The sequence below is a fragment of the Crotalus tigris genome, unplaced genomic scaffold, assembly GCF_016545835.1.
Source record: "Crotalus tigris isolate CLP2741 ecotype Arizona unplaced genomic scaffold, ASM1654583v1 scf7180000017804.1919176, whole genome shotgun sequence".
NCBI lineage: Eukaryota > Metazoa > Chordata > Lepidosauria > Squamata > Viperidae > Crotalus > Crotalus tigris.
This window is the reverse complement of record NW_024096647.1, coordinates 1,409,562-1,425,619: the sequence shown is the minus strand read 5'-3', so window position 1 is coordinate 1,425,619 and position 16,058 is coordinate 1,409,562. Positions and strand designations below refer to the sequence as shown.

The 16,058-nt window shown below is 35.7% G+C and overlaps 1 protein-coding gene across 5 annotated transcripts in view; it reads right to left on the bottom strand.

Moving 5' to 3' along the window:
• Positions 1-884: 884 nt before the first annotated feature.
• Positions 885-16,058, bottom strand: part of MANEA (mannosidase endo-alpha) — a 62,057-nt gene continuing 46,883 nt past the window's right edge. For 2 of the 5 annotated variants that reach the window (XR_005556613.1, XR_005556614.1), the window contains one exon: positions 11,111-14,383. The gene's annotated coding sequence lies outside the window, so the exon portion shown is untranslated. Of the gene's footprint in view, positions 3,866-9,312; positions 9,447-11,110; positions 14,384-16,058 lie in introns of those variants that run through there. The other 3 variants (XR_005556615.1, XR_005556612.1, XR_005556616.1) reach the window with 3 other exon arrangements.

The window sequence follows — 16,058 nt, the reverse complement described above, 5'->3', positions numbered from 1 at the left end:
TTAATTTTATATATGTGACAATTTTACACTATGTTCTTCTGATTGAGAATATTTTGAGTGTTCCTATGGTATTTACTTTTCCTAATTAGATTTCTATTCAGTATTACACAGAACATTCACATTCATTCCATTTCAATTTTCTGCATTTCATATTGGACTTAAAATGCATAGCAAAGATATTCCTAAAAATGAAATAATAGTGAAACATTTTTGATTAGATAAACTTTATTGTCTTTTACTGTGGGCACAATGGCACACATTGAAAATGAAATTTAGTTGCTTGCTCTCAAAGTGTACACACATATAACACATATTTAAACATACTATATACAACATATGTATAGACCTATACCCTTACATATAAGTGACATATAAATATTAATTATTGTCCATCTTGAATACATAATGGAAGGAGTAAGCTTTAGAGTTCACAAGGTCAATACTGTATGGCACAAAACTGTGACTGAATCTGAATGTTCTGCTTCGGATACCATGGAGCCTCCTCCCAAAAGGTAACAAGGAAAACAGGTCGTGAAGAGGATGTGTCATGTTCCAGACAATTTTACAGACCTTGCTCAAGCAACGCTTATGTGCTATGTCATGGATGGAGGGGAGGGAACTGCCAATGATCTTTTCAGCCTCCTCACCACTCTCTGCACCGCCTTCCTGTCTGAAGCAGTGGTGCTTCTAAACCAGACTGCAATGCGGTATGACAGGATGATCTCAATCGTCCCTCTGTAGAAAGTGGTAAGGATAGGGGAAGGAAGATGAGCTTTTCTCATGTGATGCAGAAAATGCAGGTGCTGCTGTGCCTGCTCACTGTTGAGCGACCAAGCAAGCCTACTTGTTAACTGCACACCCAGGAATTTGATGCTGGTAACCATCTCCACAGGTGAATCATTAATGCACAGAGGAGTGTGACTATGCCTGTCTTTTCTGAAATCGACAATGATCTCTTTGGTTTTTCCAGTATTTAAAACTAGGCTGTTTTCCTTACACCAGTTCACCAGTTTTGATACCCAGATTTCATCCTAGACAAATCTAATTAGAAGTATAAGAATCAGAAAGAAATATTTACATATTACATAAAATTGAACAAGAAATTTCAAAACAGTGTTCAGTCAATAATATATGTATTTTAAAGCTTTACATTAAATTAATCCCAAACTTTTGGATGTGCAGAATTATAAACCATAAATGGTTGCTAAATTAAATTAAATCCTGTATCAGACTTATTTTTGAAATTTCAAGTTACTTTTTGACATTGATCCTACAACTTTGCAGTTCTTGTGAAGAAGAGATTATATATGATTTTGTGCCTCGCAGCATATGCATTTTTTATACATAAGGTTTAGTGATGTTTAGCAAGAAAATGAGTTGGCAGGAAAGAGAATTTAACTTCTAATTTTGTTTCATTCTGTAATACTATTAATAACTTGTAAGGAAACAGCCTATCTGTTCCTGATACTCCAGTCTAAAAGAGTGATTCCTAAATTATAGCAGTATTTTAAAAAGACTCCTTTTTATCATTTCTTTCTTTAATTTTGTTTTTCTTTCCTTTCTCCCCTCAAGTCTTATTGACCTAGGACAGACATGTCAAACTGGCGAGGTCACGTAATGTCGCACGATGTATCGGAGCTTTTCCCCAATTGCCAGCAATGGGATGGGCACGGTTTCATCATGATGCATCCGGCCCATGGGCCGGCAGTTTGACACCCCTGACCTAGGATGTTACTTATTGTGGGAGACATTTCCACTACTTGATTGGGTTCCTCTGTCTCTCTCTGGCTCCTCCCCTGGATCTCCTAATTTAACACCTTTCTACTGTTTCGGATAAGATTCAAATCTTGCCGAAGCACCAATTGTCAACATACTTGTCAGAATATGTAATGGTGAGGAATATTGAGAAATGGACTTCAGGAGCATACAGAGTACACCTTTGTCCCATATTCTTCTCTAGGTTTTAATCTTTATAGATTTAACTAAATACACAATCACCCCTAATCCTAGCCCTAACCCTTATCTTAACCCTAACGCTAACCCATCATCACAAGACCTACTGACCACATGAAGCCTTTATAATCAGCAGAAAACTGACATTGACATCCCTTAAATACCACTGAAGATATTACCTAGCCTGGTAACAAAACATTCAGAAACCAACCCACAAGCTTGGAGAATGAACCTCCACCCTCATACATTATATTGTTGGATTGCCTCAGCCTGAACTTGCTATCTTTTTTTGTTATTCCTCTTAGCTAAATTATGCCAATTTAGAGTAGGCAGTGCTTCCTGGGAAGCAGATGAGCAGACATCTGTATCCTAGTATGAATAGTGTCATTCAGATATGTATGGACCATCCTGTTTCATCTCTCGTACTCAGTGCATGCAAGACAGAAATTTCCAGGAATATGGGAACCTATAATGAAAATCCATCATTTAGCATTTGAAGAAAACTCTTTAAATCAGTTTAATGTTAGGTGACAGAAAAACTCGTTGTGTAAATAGAAAAGGGAAGTGAAAATATTCTTCTGAACCATTTGTACATATAGCTTGAAGAAGGAATAAAAACTTCATGAAATCTAATGAGGTGCACATATCTCTGCTTTAATTAGCCTGTATTACTGAAGGCTTAAAATCCCAAACTGATTAATTAAGAATAATTATGTCCTTGTGAGTATCTTAAAAAGAAAAAAGAAAAATAATGAATTAGGGTATTTAAACGATCAGACATAACAAAGAAAAATATATTTTTTTCTTACTGAATTCCTTATGGTAGCATGGTTGATAGTTACAACAAGGGAAATTGAATTGAAAGGCTTAAGATTATATTAAAATTGAGGGTGTTGTTGATGACAGAGGCAACAATTATTTTAAGAAAATAAAGAACAGGGATTAAGGCAGGCAAACAAATTAATAATGAAGATAATTAAGTGCACATAACTTAGAAAATTTGATTTAATGATTAAAATAAAAATATGTTGTGATAGACTCCTAGTGTTTATTTACAAAATGCATCTTTCAAAAATACTTTATAGACTTTTTTATTACTGTTATTTATAAGAGAGTCCATTTTCTCAATTGACCCAAAGCCCACTTTACTTTGATGTTGATTTTGATGTCTTGTATTTTTATACAAAAACCCAGAAGAGTTGCCCTAGGAACAAAGAAGCCATTAAATTAATTTGAATTAAATTAGAAAAGATGCCTTAGATTATTTAAAAAGAAAAAAAAAGCACTGAAATGTTTGGAGCTGAATACAAATGCACCATGATAAGGTAAGAGCTACCATTGCTGTAGTACCGTTTCGAGATACTGGTAAGTTAACTTTTCATAGGCTATGAGTTCTAAGAATAATTTTTTTCCCTAAAAGTTTTTAAAACTAATCAATTGTCATCTTGTGGGGAAACTGTGGCTCTTGGGCACTTTTTAATTATGCAGTGAGTTAGCAATTGTGTGTAGGAACAGGATGAAAAAGACCCTGTTCCTTTGTTCTATCCCAATGGACAGATTTCAAGAACTGTAATAGGCAGAGGGGCACCAATACTGATCCTGAGCACCTCCTGTAAATGCTGTCTGGATTTCTCTTTTTCTTGTTTTTCTTGATGCCTACCATTTGCAGCTGACTCTGGATTTTTGACACCAGATAAAGGGACAGAAAACCCAGGATTCAGGAAGGAGCGCACCTGAGTATTGAGAGCTGAGGCATTCCTAGGCATATGTGAATGTTTGGAGGAATTATGTTGAAGGGAGGATGAGAGGCTTAGGAAGAAGAAGAGCATGGAAGCAGACTTGACTGACATTCTCTCCACTATTTTGCAAATCCTTGGCTTCCTTTTTACTTCCTTTTCGTCTTGCCATTGTACTGGAATGATACAGAAGAGCTAAATCAATCTTATTTTATTATCCTCAACTTTTTCAAAGTTCACCTTAACGGAATAACAAATTAACAGACCTGGAAGTGACTTTGGAGGTCTTCTAGTCCAGCCCCCCCCCCCCCTAAGCAGGAACCCCTATACCATTTCAGACAAATGTTGTCCAATCTCTTCATAAAAACTTCCAGTGTTGGAGCATCCATAACTTCTGGAGGCAAGTTGTTTCATTAATTAATTGTCCTAACTGTCAGCAAATCACTATAAAATTAAACCTTTCCAAGACCAAAAAAAATAAAAAATCAATATTTGAAAGGCTATCCCAGGAAACAGTATGTGGATTTATTCTTCATAAAGTCCAAGGGTAGGACAAGAACCATCCAACCTTGAAATAAGGAGGAAATTCCTGACCATGAGGGCTATTAAGCAATGGAACAGCACATTTCTCATGTTTTCTCTGGAGATTTTCATAAAAATTTGTTGATTTTCCACCAAAAGTTAAGCAGCCTTTTATCTGAAATGATTAGAGGATTCCTGCTCTGACAAGTTTCCAAAATCCTATGAATCTATGATTTGATAATTTGTGTTTATATTCTAGCATATGAATGATTTGAGGAATAGAGGAAGTTCCTGGTTATATATTCTTTCAGTTATACAGCTGGTTTCTCAGCTTTTTCAAGGATTTTCTTTGCAAAACACTTAACTGCATCTTGTTGAAAATAGAGAAAATGATCTGAAGAGGGAAGACAATTTTGGGGTCAATTTGGGACAATCAAGATCTAAGTTTCACTGCATCAGACAGTTGGTCCAGACAAAACAAATTGGGATCCAATATGTTTGCAGTATGCAAAGTGGGTTGCAGGATTTGGGACTGGCCAGTCTAGAGAAAAAAAGGACTGGGGGGGGGGACATGATAGCAGTATTCTAGTATTTGAGGGGCTGCCACAAGGAGGAAGGGGTCAATTTGTTTTCCAAATCACCAGAAAGCAGGAGAAGAAACAATGGTTGGAAACTGATCAAAGAGAGAAGCAATCTGGAATTAAGGAGAAACTTCCTGACAGTGAGGACAATTAACCAGTGGAACAGCTTGCCTTCAGACTTTGTGAGTGCTTCAACATTCAAGGTCTTTAAGAAGAGACTGGACAGCCACTTGTCTGAAATAGTATAGGGTCTCCTGCTTGAACAGGGGGCTGGACTAGAAGATCTCCAAGGTCCCTTCCAGCTCTATTCTGATTCTTCTGAATGTTCACAGTCATGCATTGGTATCATGCTTAAGAATTTGCTTTTTAAATCTGCCATAGAAAAGTCTACATGGTATTTGGAGACATTCTTGTGAAAAGAATCTAATTCTCTGCTCCTGTCTGATGGCAACAAGTTAGACAGTAGAATACTTTAATGTAACCTTTTAAAAAGGTTTATAGACCCCCCCCTTTTATTTGAAATTTACTTCCCACTGCATGTAGAGTATGAAACTGTAGAGCTATAATAGTATTACTCTTATAGAGCACAATAGCCTGGACTGTAGCTCAGATGAATTGTATTACATTTCCACATTGACAACTATAGTACTGCACATTACTCTATAAAATTTACATGAGTTGCAATATGGCTGTTATTTGTAGGAAAATAAATCTGAAATATTCTGAGCTCTTCAGAATGTACCCTGATGCACCATTACCAATTGTCCTGTCAATCACATTTTCCATTATTGATAAATACTTTAAAAGGAAGGCCATGAACAAGTTTTATATAGGAAAAGTAATGCACATTTCTTCCTAAAGAACTTCCACACTCTATAAAGGACTCTTTAATTTAGAATCTAATTTAAAGTTCTGAAATGACAACAAAATATGGTCAACAAATCTGCATTGAATGGTCAGAAATGTCCTACACAATCAGTCCTCATTTAAATCAGCCTCTCCTATTGGCAGCAAACTATTTCAATTTTAGAAAGGCTATAGCACAGGGGGGCAATTCTGTAAATTCAAAAGAGCTTTGGACTATCTTTGCCATGACAATTACTGATACAAAAATTGTGTTGTAACAACATCACGTTTCTGTAACAGAAGAAGAGCCAGAGCCTGGGAGTGATGTCAAGAAAGGACTCAACCTAGAATTGTTATGTGTCCAGCGCCCCTTCAATTCCATTGACTCTCATCTAGTGACAATTTAGTACTGACCATTAGTTGACTAGATTCTTGTGTATAGGCTTGAACAATAAATCTTCTTAATTGAAACATAATGTATGGTCCTGATTCTTTGTCCTGACAGTTTCTGTAATAATACTAAATGAACAGTTTCCTATATTCCTAATGTTTAGCATCTTTGTGCTTAAAAGATTGCTTCCATACATGGAATTGCAATATTTATAAGCATTAATACTTAACATACTGTGGTTACCATGCAAAAAAAATGTTAAAGAGATATATTTTAATTATGTAAAGTTATTTTTTCTCAATATTTATTCCTATTATATGTTGCCTAGCATCATATTGCTTGAAATGGGTGATCTTATCAATGTGTGAAATCAATCACTCAATGAATCAATGTATTTTTAGGAAACATCGAGAACCAATGCAGCAGAGTCAGCTCTCTTACTATACAGAGTGAGTTAATAACCTCAGGAAACCAGGGCTAAGGAACAGGAACCTGTAACTATCTAGGGAAAGGAAATCCTCTAGACAGCATATCACTCAATGGGCAAAAATGGCTAATTGCATAGAAATTGCCTACATTATTCCCTCAAGTTCTGTTATGTATTTAGAAAAATGAAGAGAGGGTTTAGACCAGGGGTAGGCAACCTCGGCTCTTTTATGACTCATGGACTTCAACTCCCAGAATTCCTGAGTCAGCCAAGTTGACTCTGGAATTCTGGGAGTTGAAGTCCATGAGTCATAAAAGAGCCGAGGTTGCCTACCGCTGGTTTAGACTATATCACGCTGCAGAAGAAAATTCCCTACCCAGTTCCAGAGATTCCAAAATGATAGTCATACTTAAATAAAGGGAAAGAAATGTTTATTGATGCTATTTTATCATTAATAAAATTATAGGTAGAGGATTCTATCTTATCTTGCAAAGGGAGTTGGGCCTGGTCCATTGCAGTGGAGCCCTGGATGATATTGACTACCTCATTCATTAGGTAGGATTCATTTAGGTGTCTGAAATAGTCACGAAAAGGTGCTCCCAAGATCCCATTCTCAGGGTAAGGGAGAATGTTTGTGTGCAAGTACCATTCTCTTGAGGGGGGGCATGTGTGCACATGCATGTGTGTCATACTTTGTTATTAGGTTGGTAGAGGGGTAGAAATTGCTTTTCTAAAGCATGCATGAGGAAGTTTTTTTTCCTGAATACAATGGTGGTGAGTTCCACCCTATCTCTGCTAGCCTACAGTAAGTTTATTTATGGATTTTGATTTATATTCTGCCTCTTTGCTCATAGAACTGCTGGGCTATTGCTTCAATACCAGACTGAACTGTAGTTTCATTTATAAAAGCTCAAGATGTTACCTAAGGAAATAAACCTGCCAACATTTACCTGGAAAGGATTACTTGTATATATCTTAATTATATTTCCCTGTATTTTTGTGTTTTATTTTGTTGTTCTTAGGAGCTACTGTGAGCATCTGGAGAGGCAGGCTAAAAGTCTCATAAGTCAACAAGTAATTAGTCATACAGGACACATGTGTAGGCTTATGCTACACATTTGCTATTTTGAAACGATTTGTTCCCCCAGTCTGCCACTATGTAAATGAGATTGCAATGGCATAAACTGCCTGAGGATCTTGCCAATATTACATAGGCCTCATAATCTTGTATCATCAATAGTTACAATCCCCCCAAAAATCAAGTCATTCAATATTCAAGAATATTATTTAAAAGGACTGAAACTTATATGCAGCTGTTTATGCCTTTATAATAAGGTTTCTTTTACACATGCTTATTTATTCATTTGCTTACTTATATTACTTACTGGGATGGCAACTGCCAATGGATGGTTCTCAGAACAGCTAACACATTTAAATTATAAATTAAAACACAATTAAAAAGATTAAAACACTACCAAAAGAAACAAAAACCTCCAATCTAATCTACTATATTCTACACACAATTCTTCAACAGATCATCTTGAAAGACTTTAAAAATTATGGGAGGGGGATTATATCTGGTTATATCTGGTCTTGCTTCTAAAATTGATGTTTTTTTAACTTGTTTTTATTCTTAGGGATTTTCACCTGCCAGGTTTCATTCCTTTCATTTATATGTAGCTTTTCTTTCTTTACTGATATATACATTAATTGAATAATATTGTTTTCATTCCTGGAATGTGCAAAAGAAACCATGTATAGATTAAAAAAGAAAAAGAAACAAATTTATCAATTACACATATAAAAACTAGGTTAAACCATCTACATTTGGTAACCAATTAAAATTATATAAAAATGAACAATGGCATTTCATATATGTATGAGGTCATTGACCTCAGTGAAATTTCAAAGTAAATATGTGTGTAATTTGAATTAAAATGGTGCATTTTATATACAGTGGTATCTGGAGGGTTTTGATTGTAGCATGGCAATGCTATCTTGCCACTTTTGACACCCACGCCCACACGCAATACTTTCATTTCTATACACCTATCACTGTTCCTATACATATTTATATTGGACTGAAGGGCAGTTGAATTGAGTAGGATTTATTTCTGATTAGACATTATTAGTATTACAGTATAAAAGATTTTAATCTGTACGTGCATTCTGTCTATTGGCTTTTCTTAAATATATAAGCTGTAATTCTCAAGGTGTTATTTGGTTTACTTTATGGGAATGTCCTGGAGAAAAATGATTTATGTTTTACAGCCTAATATTTCTGTTTCCATGTAAAAAATTAGGACTGTTCAACATAGCAATTTAATAATTTTAACCAAAATGCTATTGAGGGATGATAATCAATCACAATCAATTGTTGTAATCTAAGGTGATAAGAACTGCAATGCTTAATAATGATGCAACAGGGTTATAACTTTGAGATCACCAGGCAGAATAGAATTCCAATAATTGTTGGAGTTTTAAATGACTTTTTAACAAAATAATAAACAATCCTTTACTCAAAATTGCTAATATATTGTGCAAGCACCATAGATCTGTCTAGCATCATTACAAATCAAATACGAGTTTGTGTTTCTTGGCAGCTACTAATATGCTCTAAATCAATTTCATTAGTTTTGTCCAGACCAGCTCTTCTGTCATCTGAACAATGCCTCCCATATATAAATAAATTTCCTTTTGAAAAAACAAATCTTTCCTGTTCAGCAATATGATGAAAAGCAAATATCCTGCATAGCCTTATATAGTTATTTGTGTCATTCATACCTTGTCTTTCTTCTATGAGATTCATCTCTCCATGGTCTGCCTTTCTGAATTGTCTCCCCACCAGATACTCACCAGGTTGATTTAGCTGGATACAAATAGGCTGATATTCACAGGATGCTCCTTTGTGCCCACGGGCACCTCCACCCAATCACACACCCATATGTGTGTGTTACATATTTTCTATCATGCCTTTGGATGTCATGGGACTTGGAAACAAATTGGAAAGAAAATAAGGTGGTCATTTACTTCACTTTGAAATTCTCCAGAGTGATGGGGCTGAGTTAAAAGGTAAAGTAGGACTAATTACTTTACGGTTCTGATAGCAATGGAAATAGGCACCAGGAATGGCTTGAGATGTTCCAGCAGGAGAAGGAAGCCATACAACCAAGTAGGGTAGGAACTGGTTATGAGGATGTGACTCTTGAGCTTTGGAATATAACCCCATCTGACAAAGGAACTATAGGGCTGGGAATATGGATTTATGAAAATGATTATATGAACAGTCCAGTCACATTTTGTTAATTTTGACAGTAAAAGCATGAAATAGCTGTTAATATGCATATTTGAATATCTTATAATGCTTTCAGTAAAGAGGTAACACTATAGCTACTGAGCAATTACAGTAAAAGGTGTTAGCTCTCTAATCATTGAAAGTTTTTTTCATAATAGGCTTTATTCACTTTCTAACATTTTATTGAAATCTCACCCAAGTTTGTTTGTTTATTTCCTGCCTTTATTATTTTTACAAATAACTCAAAGCAGTGACTATACCTAATGCACCTTTCTCCTCCTGTTTTCCCCACAACAACAATCCTGTGAGGTGAGTTGAACTGAAAGACAGCGAGGGGCCCAAAATCACCCAGCTGGCTTTCATGGTTAAGGCAGAGCTAGAACTCACAGTCTCCTGATTTCTAATCTGGTGCCTTAACCAATATACCAAACTGACTATCCAAGATATAAATTGAAAACAAAGCACTATTCAAACCATAACTTATCTACAAAGTAAATGTGCAAATATGATTGAGGTGTTGGGCAAAAACTGAGGAGACCCAAGTCTATTCTCAGTCATGAAACTCCATTTGTAGAGTTTCGGCTAGACATTTTTTCTCAGCTCAACCTATCTCATGGGGTTGTTGCAGGAAAAAAAATTGGAGGGGGAGTACTATGCACTCCCACTTGAGCTTTTGAAAAAAGGACAAGATAAAAAAATCTAGCACATAAACAAAGCATTAAAAATCAGAAAGAAAATTAAAGGCAGAGTTATGTATTTTTTTTTTAAAGTTACCGGGATGGTAAATTACACTGGTTCAGAGGAAACATATTTAGGTAAAAGTTTATTTGAGAAATAAGCAGCTGTTGCAAACAGTTTTTCAAAATAATTCTTTGGAAAATAGGAGCAGTCAAATAAGAAGATATACATATACATGTGCTGCGTACATGTATAATTTCACCATATAAATGACTTTTATTTGCAGCCAGGCACGAGTAACTTCAGTAGGATTTAATACCATCTCATACGTAGGGTTATAATCTCAAATGAAGAAGATTGCCAGATTACAAAAACTTCCTTCCTGACCTCATCAGAAAAAAAGACAAGCAATTTTCTGATAGACTAGTCATGAATGCTCAGGCTAAAAGTTACAAGGCTGAAACAGAAATATTTTTTGTCCCACAGTCATCTAAATAAGTATTCAGTCATGAAATTACAGGTAACTTAGAAAGGGCATTAATCACCCTCTGCTGTCAGGTGAGATGATTGGTACCTTTGATCTCTATTACTTTCCTGAGTACAATTACTGCCTAGTTACCTTTCTGGAACTAATCAACTGTCCTTTTTTCAAAAGCTGATTGTGTTGAAAGCAGCCCCTCCTTTTTTGAAAAAAAAAATAATAATGGTACAAGCACGTCATATCTGAAACAAGACCTTTGACAGACATGTATAGAGGTTAAGAATTATAGATGGCTAAAAGAAATAAATTGAAATCTCATTATGCACAGATCACAATCACTGAAGCAAAAATATAAAGACAGGTGAAATAATTAGGGATTTATCTTTAGTCTTGCACATTCCCCATTTTTCATGAGGGCCTTCTGGAAATAGTTGAAATCTTCATTTTCAGAAGGAGGGGGAGATTTGAAGAAAACATTAGGAATGCTTCTTCTTTTTTTTCTTATTGCCTTAAACCTGTGCTTTTATGTCAGGCATGATGACACTACTTTCTCTTCTATTCTTCACCATGTCAGAAAAGGCAGTCATCAATCTGATTATTCTTTAAAAAGACCCAGAAGCATGGATATTATAAAGATGGCAGGCAGCTAGGTCAAGCTTCCTTCCTTCCTTCCTTCCTTCCTTCCTTCCTTCCTTCCTTCCTTCCTTCCTTCCTTCCTTCCTTCCTTCCTTCCTTCCTAATACAAACCATGCCCTAAAGCTTATGAACTTTATGTATCCTGTAAGCAACTCTATCCTACTCACAATTTGTTTAGAAAAAATAAATGTTTGTGTTGTGGAAAATGGGAAAATTTCTCTTGAAAGACATATGAATAACATTGGCAGAAAGCAAACTGAGAATATATTGCTTGCTTGGCACAGTATCTCCACTGTGTAGGTTTCATACTGGGAAAAAAGATGAAAGGGAGAAAGTCCACAAAGGGACAATAGTATCCTGCCCCCTGCTGGGTACCATTGATGCTGCTACTTACTACAGACTATTCTGCAATGTCATGATAAATAGAATGAGGCTCAAAGCTGAAATCCCCTAGGAACAAACCAGAAAACAAACTGTGACTAATATATAAAGTCACATTTCCTTTTTTTTTCTTTGAAGCTTTAATATTATTTTTGGAGTGAAATTTCACCATGTTATATGTCTTTGAAGGAAGGTAGCAGAAAGGAGAAAGAAGATAAACTTTTATTACTAATAAGTTTTAAGGATAACTGAATTTTCAGGAAGTATATTTTGTCATTACTATTTCTGTATACAACTTAATGGAAGAAATGTTTGTATTCCAGCTGCTGACACTGTGAAAAAATACATAAACTGTTGGCTTCTTTATGGATTTTGGCTGCTTTAACCTTTTATGTTTGATGATCTCTACCTCTTTTACCTCCCAACTGTGAAGAGGGGCATAAAATTACATTTTAAAATTACATTTTACATTTTTTAAACTACCTTTCCTTCTCTCCTCCTTCTTTCTAATATATCTTCTTTTCCCTAGCATTTTTAAAAAATATTTCTCTCTTGTAAGAATGAGCAAGATGGATTAGCCCAAGGCCAATCTATTGCCCCCATTTTGTTTTCTTCTTATAGTAGTCACTTAAATATTTTAGGGTTCTCATCTATGATGGAATATCCCTTTTTTGTCTTTCTTCACATAAAATTGGTTTTTGAAAATATGCTGTTCCTGGTCTAGAGGCAGCACAGAGTGTTTGTGCTGAATTTTCAAACAGTTAGACGTGGTAGACTTATCCATGAATTTATCAATTCCTCTTTAAAGTTATCCAAATTGGTGATTATTACCATGGCTTGTGGTAAAGAATTACATAAGTTATTTCCTGTATAGAGAATTGTTTCCTTTTATCCATTCTAAAACTCTCCATGGTTTTCTGATGACTCCTGGCACTAATGCTTTTTAGAACATCTATTTTCTCCCTGAGATCACCAATCACACATTTCCAAATGAAAAGATCCCAAACATTTTGCTCAGTTGCACATCACATTCCAAATACCTAAATTAAACTGAGTTATCAACCACTTTAAAGCGATTCCTCTGGAGCTCTTCACAATGTTTTTTTTTTAATCACCCTAAACAGTTTAGCATCATTCAAAAGCATTCAGGTCAATGCTTAATCCCAAATCAAGTTAATTTATAAACAGATTAAAAGACACTGATCTTAACACAAATCCTCAAAAGATTTAATTCTCACCATTGCCTAGTTACCCCTATTTTTGCTCTCTGTTTTTAACCTGTTGGAAATCTAAGAAAGAATAGGCCTTCTCATCACATGACTGCTAAATCTATGCCAGATGCTTTGATGTGGAATTCTGACAAAGTCTTTTTAAAAATTCAAATATACAGTGTTGATAGAATCATCTCCATCCATGTACTGTATTTCTTCACACTCTAATTTTAAAAGTTTGGTGAGGCCAGCTTTACTTATGCAGAACCCATGCTAATTTCTTCTCAGCAAGGCTTGTTACTCTATATGCATATTTATTTTTCACTTTGATTATAATTTCTAACAATCTGCATGGAACAGACTGATCAAGAACTTCCTGGATTTCCTCGGAGTCCCTTTGGCACGAACCCTGATTTGTGGCTAAAGCATCCCTCTACCAGAATGAAAGAATTTATCCACTTTCTCTGCAAATTTTCCATCTCTTCCTTAAGCATCCCTTTCGCTTCTTTGTCATCTAATTTATCTATGCTTTCTCATGTCAATTTTCAGGGACACATGTATTTATTTCATATTCATTTTATATTGATATAACTCAAGGTGATATAGAACATGATCCTACTTCCTGTTTTCTTCACCATAGAACTGTGTGTTGAAGATTGGGCTGAGAAAGCAAAGGATTGGATCGAAGTCTCTCAGCTAGCTGTCATGCCTAAAGGAGCACCAGAACTGATGGTTTCCCTCTTTCCTAGTCCAACACTTTAATTATTAAATCAAACTATTTTTTTTAAAGAAGTTGGTATTGCTTTCATTAATGTTTCTTGCCATGCACTCTTTATCCAACATATTTTTTTTTGCATTTGTTATTATCTTACACTTTTTAAAGGCAGCATTTCTTTTCCTTTGTATGCTCTTCTCTAGTATAGGCTTTCCTTTCCTAATACAAAACCTTTTTAATATTTCCAGCTTTCTGGGCATGACAAATAGTCTTCGCTTCACAACTGGTTGCTTAGGAACCATTCAAAGTTATGACAGTCCTCCCCAAAAGTACTTATGACCTGGTTCCAAATTTCCAACAACCACGCTCAGTAAAATGGATTGGTTTAACAACTACCATGTTCAGTTAAATACTGCAGCATTTGCTTAACAACCTAGGTGTTTGCCACAAAATAGTTTGTAGAATTGACTTACCACCATGACTTACTACCCTAATTCCAGACTCAGTTATGGTCATAAGTTGGGGAGTACCTGTAATAGAAAATAGAAAGATATTTTCCAGATATTAGGAAGACATTTTGTTTTCTCAATTGCCCTTCGTTCATTTTTTTTCCCCACCAGTCTCCTCCTTTCTGGGAAATTTACCCTTTATAACCAAATGTCAGTGTATGGGATTCTCTTTGCATATATTCTAAACATAATAAAATTGACCCGTTTCTTGCTAATTTTACAACATGTTCGTCTTTCATCAGATAAGATCACCATTTAGGATTAAATTTAGTATTGCCTGCCATTTAATTGCTCTCTTTACCTCTCTCACTCACCTCCCACCCTAGTCAGATAAATGTAATTATGATGGTTAATTATTAATTCCTGCTGAAATCCTTGGAGTTGAACCAACTTGGGTATTTGATTTCAGAGGGAATTTAGCAAAGAAAGTTTCTCTTATGCCGACATGAATATTCTACTTAAGGTTAAGATGTGAATTTATAACAAAGATTACAAAACACAAGATTAAAAATTATAGGGCTTGAAATATAACCCTCCAAATATAGTGTCTCAGCTGAGGGGAATTCAAAAGATAATGGACGTGAAGTATTTCTTGCACCACCCCACAAATGCATTTTAGGTCCTTCTTAAACACCAAACTTCTATTCTGGAAGATTACATTTAAAGAAAAATGTTCTGAACCAACCCACCTGAAGGCAACCTGATTTTGCAATATAAAGGCAGAGCAGAGCAGTGTATTTAAATGAATGTAAGGCAGTGTCATTAGCAATAGAATCACCTTGTGGTTTTATGCTTCCCCAGAGTGATTGATGCTGACAGAATAGTTCAATTGGGATGCCCGAGGCAAGATTTTCTTTAGGACTTCCTGCCAGATTCTGCCTTCATACCTTTGGAAGTGCACAGGTCTGATGTTGTCCTGCTCTCTCCTACTAAAGGCAAGCTTTTGTTGTACAGTGACTCTTTGTTGTTGTTTTTGTGCTAAATTTAGAGCAGTGTTTTGCAAATTTTAAGATGTGTGGACTCCAACTCCAACTCCATCATGCTGGCTGAGGAATTCTAGGAACTGGAATCCATACATCTTAAAGTTGCTGTGACTGAGGAACATTAAAATAGAGCTAAGGTTCAGTGTGAATTGGATCCTGAGACAGCTTTGGAATATTAGATACCTTAAAAACTCTATTTGAAATAACCTTTAGTTCAGAAAAGACCCAAGTGGCAGTGGATTGTTTTTGAGTATATGTTTATAAAGACAAGGATAGAAAAAGACAGGATGCAGTCAGGAATGCCAATATAATTACATTTCCTTTCTCTTTTCAACCAGCCAGCCAACCAACCAAAATATAAAGTGATATTGGGCCAGTGTGAAGGGAATTTCCATGAACATCCACCCACATCCACCCACCAGTTACTGACTCTGAGCCAAACCTGACTCACAGACATGTTGTGGTTGTGAGGAAAAGGAGGTGGGATTCAAATATGTGAACAACCGGTTCTATGTGTGAATGCTGCTTCTGGAAGTCCATTCTGGGCCTGGGCAAAAAAAAAAATTAGCTACCGGTTCTGCTGAAGTGGTGCGAACCGACTGAATCCCACCACTGAAAACAATGCATGCTGCCTTTACATCCTGGAGAAAAGGTGTGTGTGTCTATGGTAGGGGGGGAGAAGACAGAGAGAATAAGAGGTAGAAGATAGATAA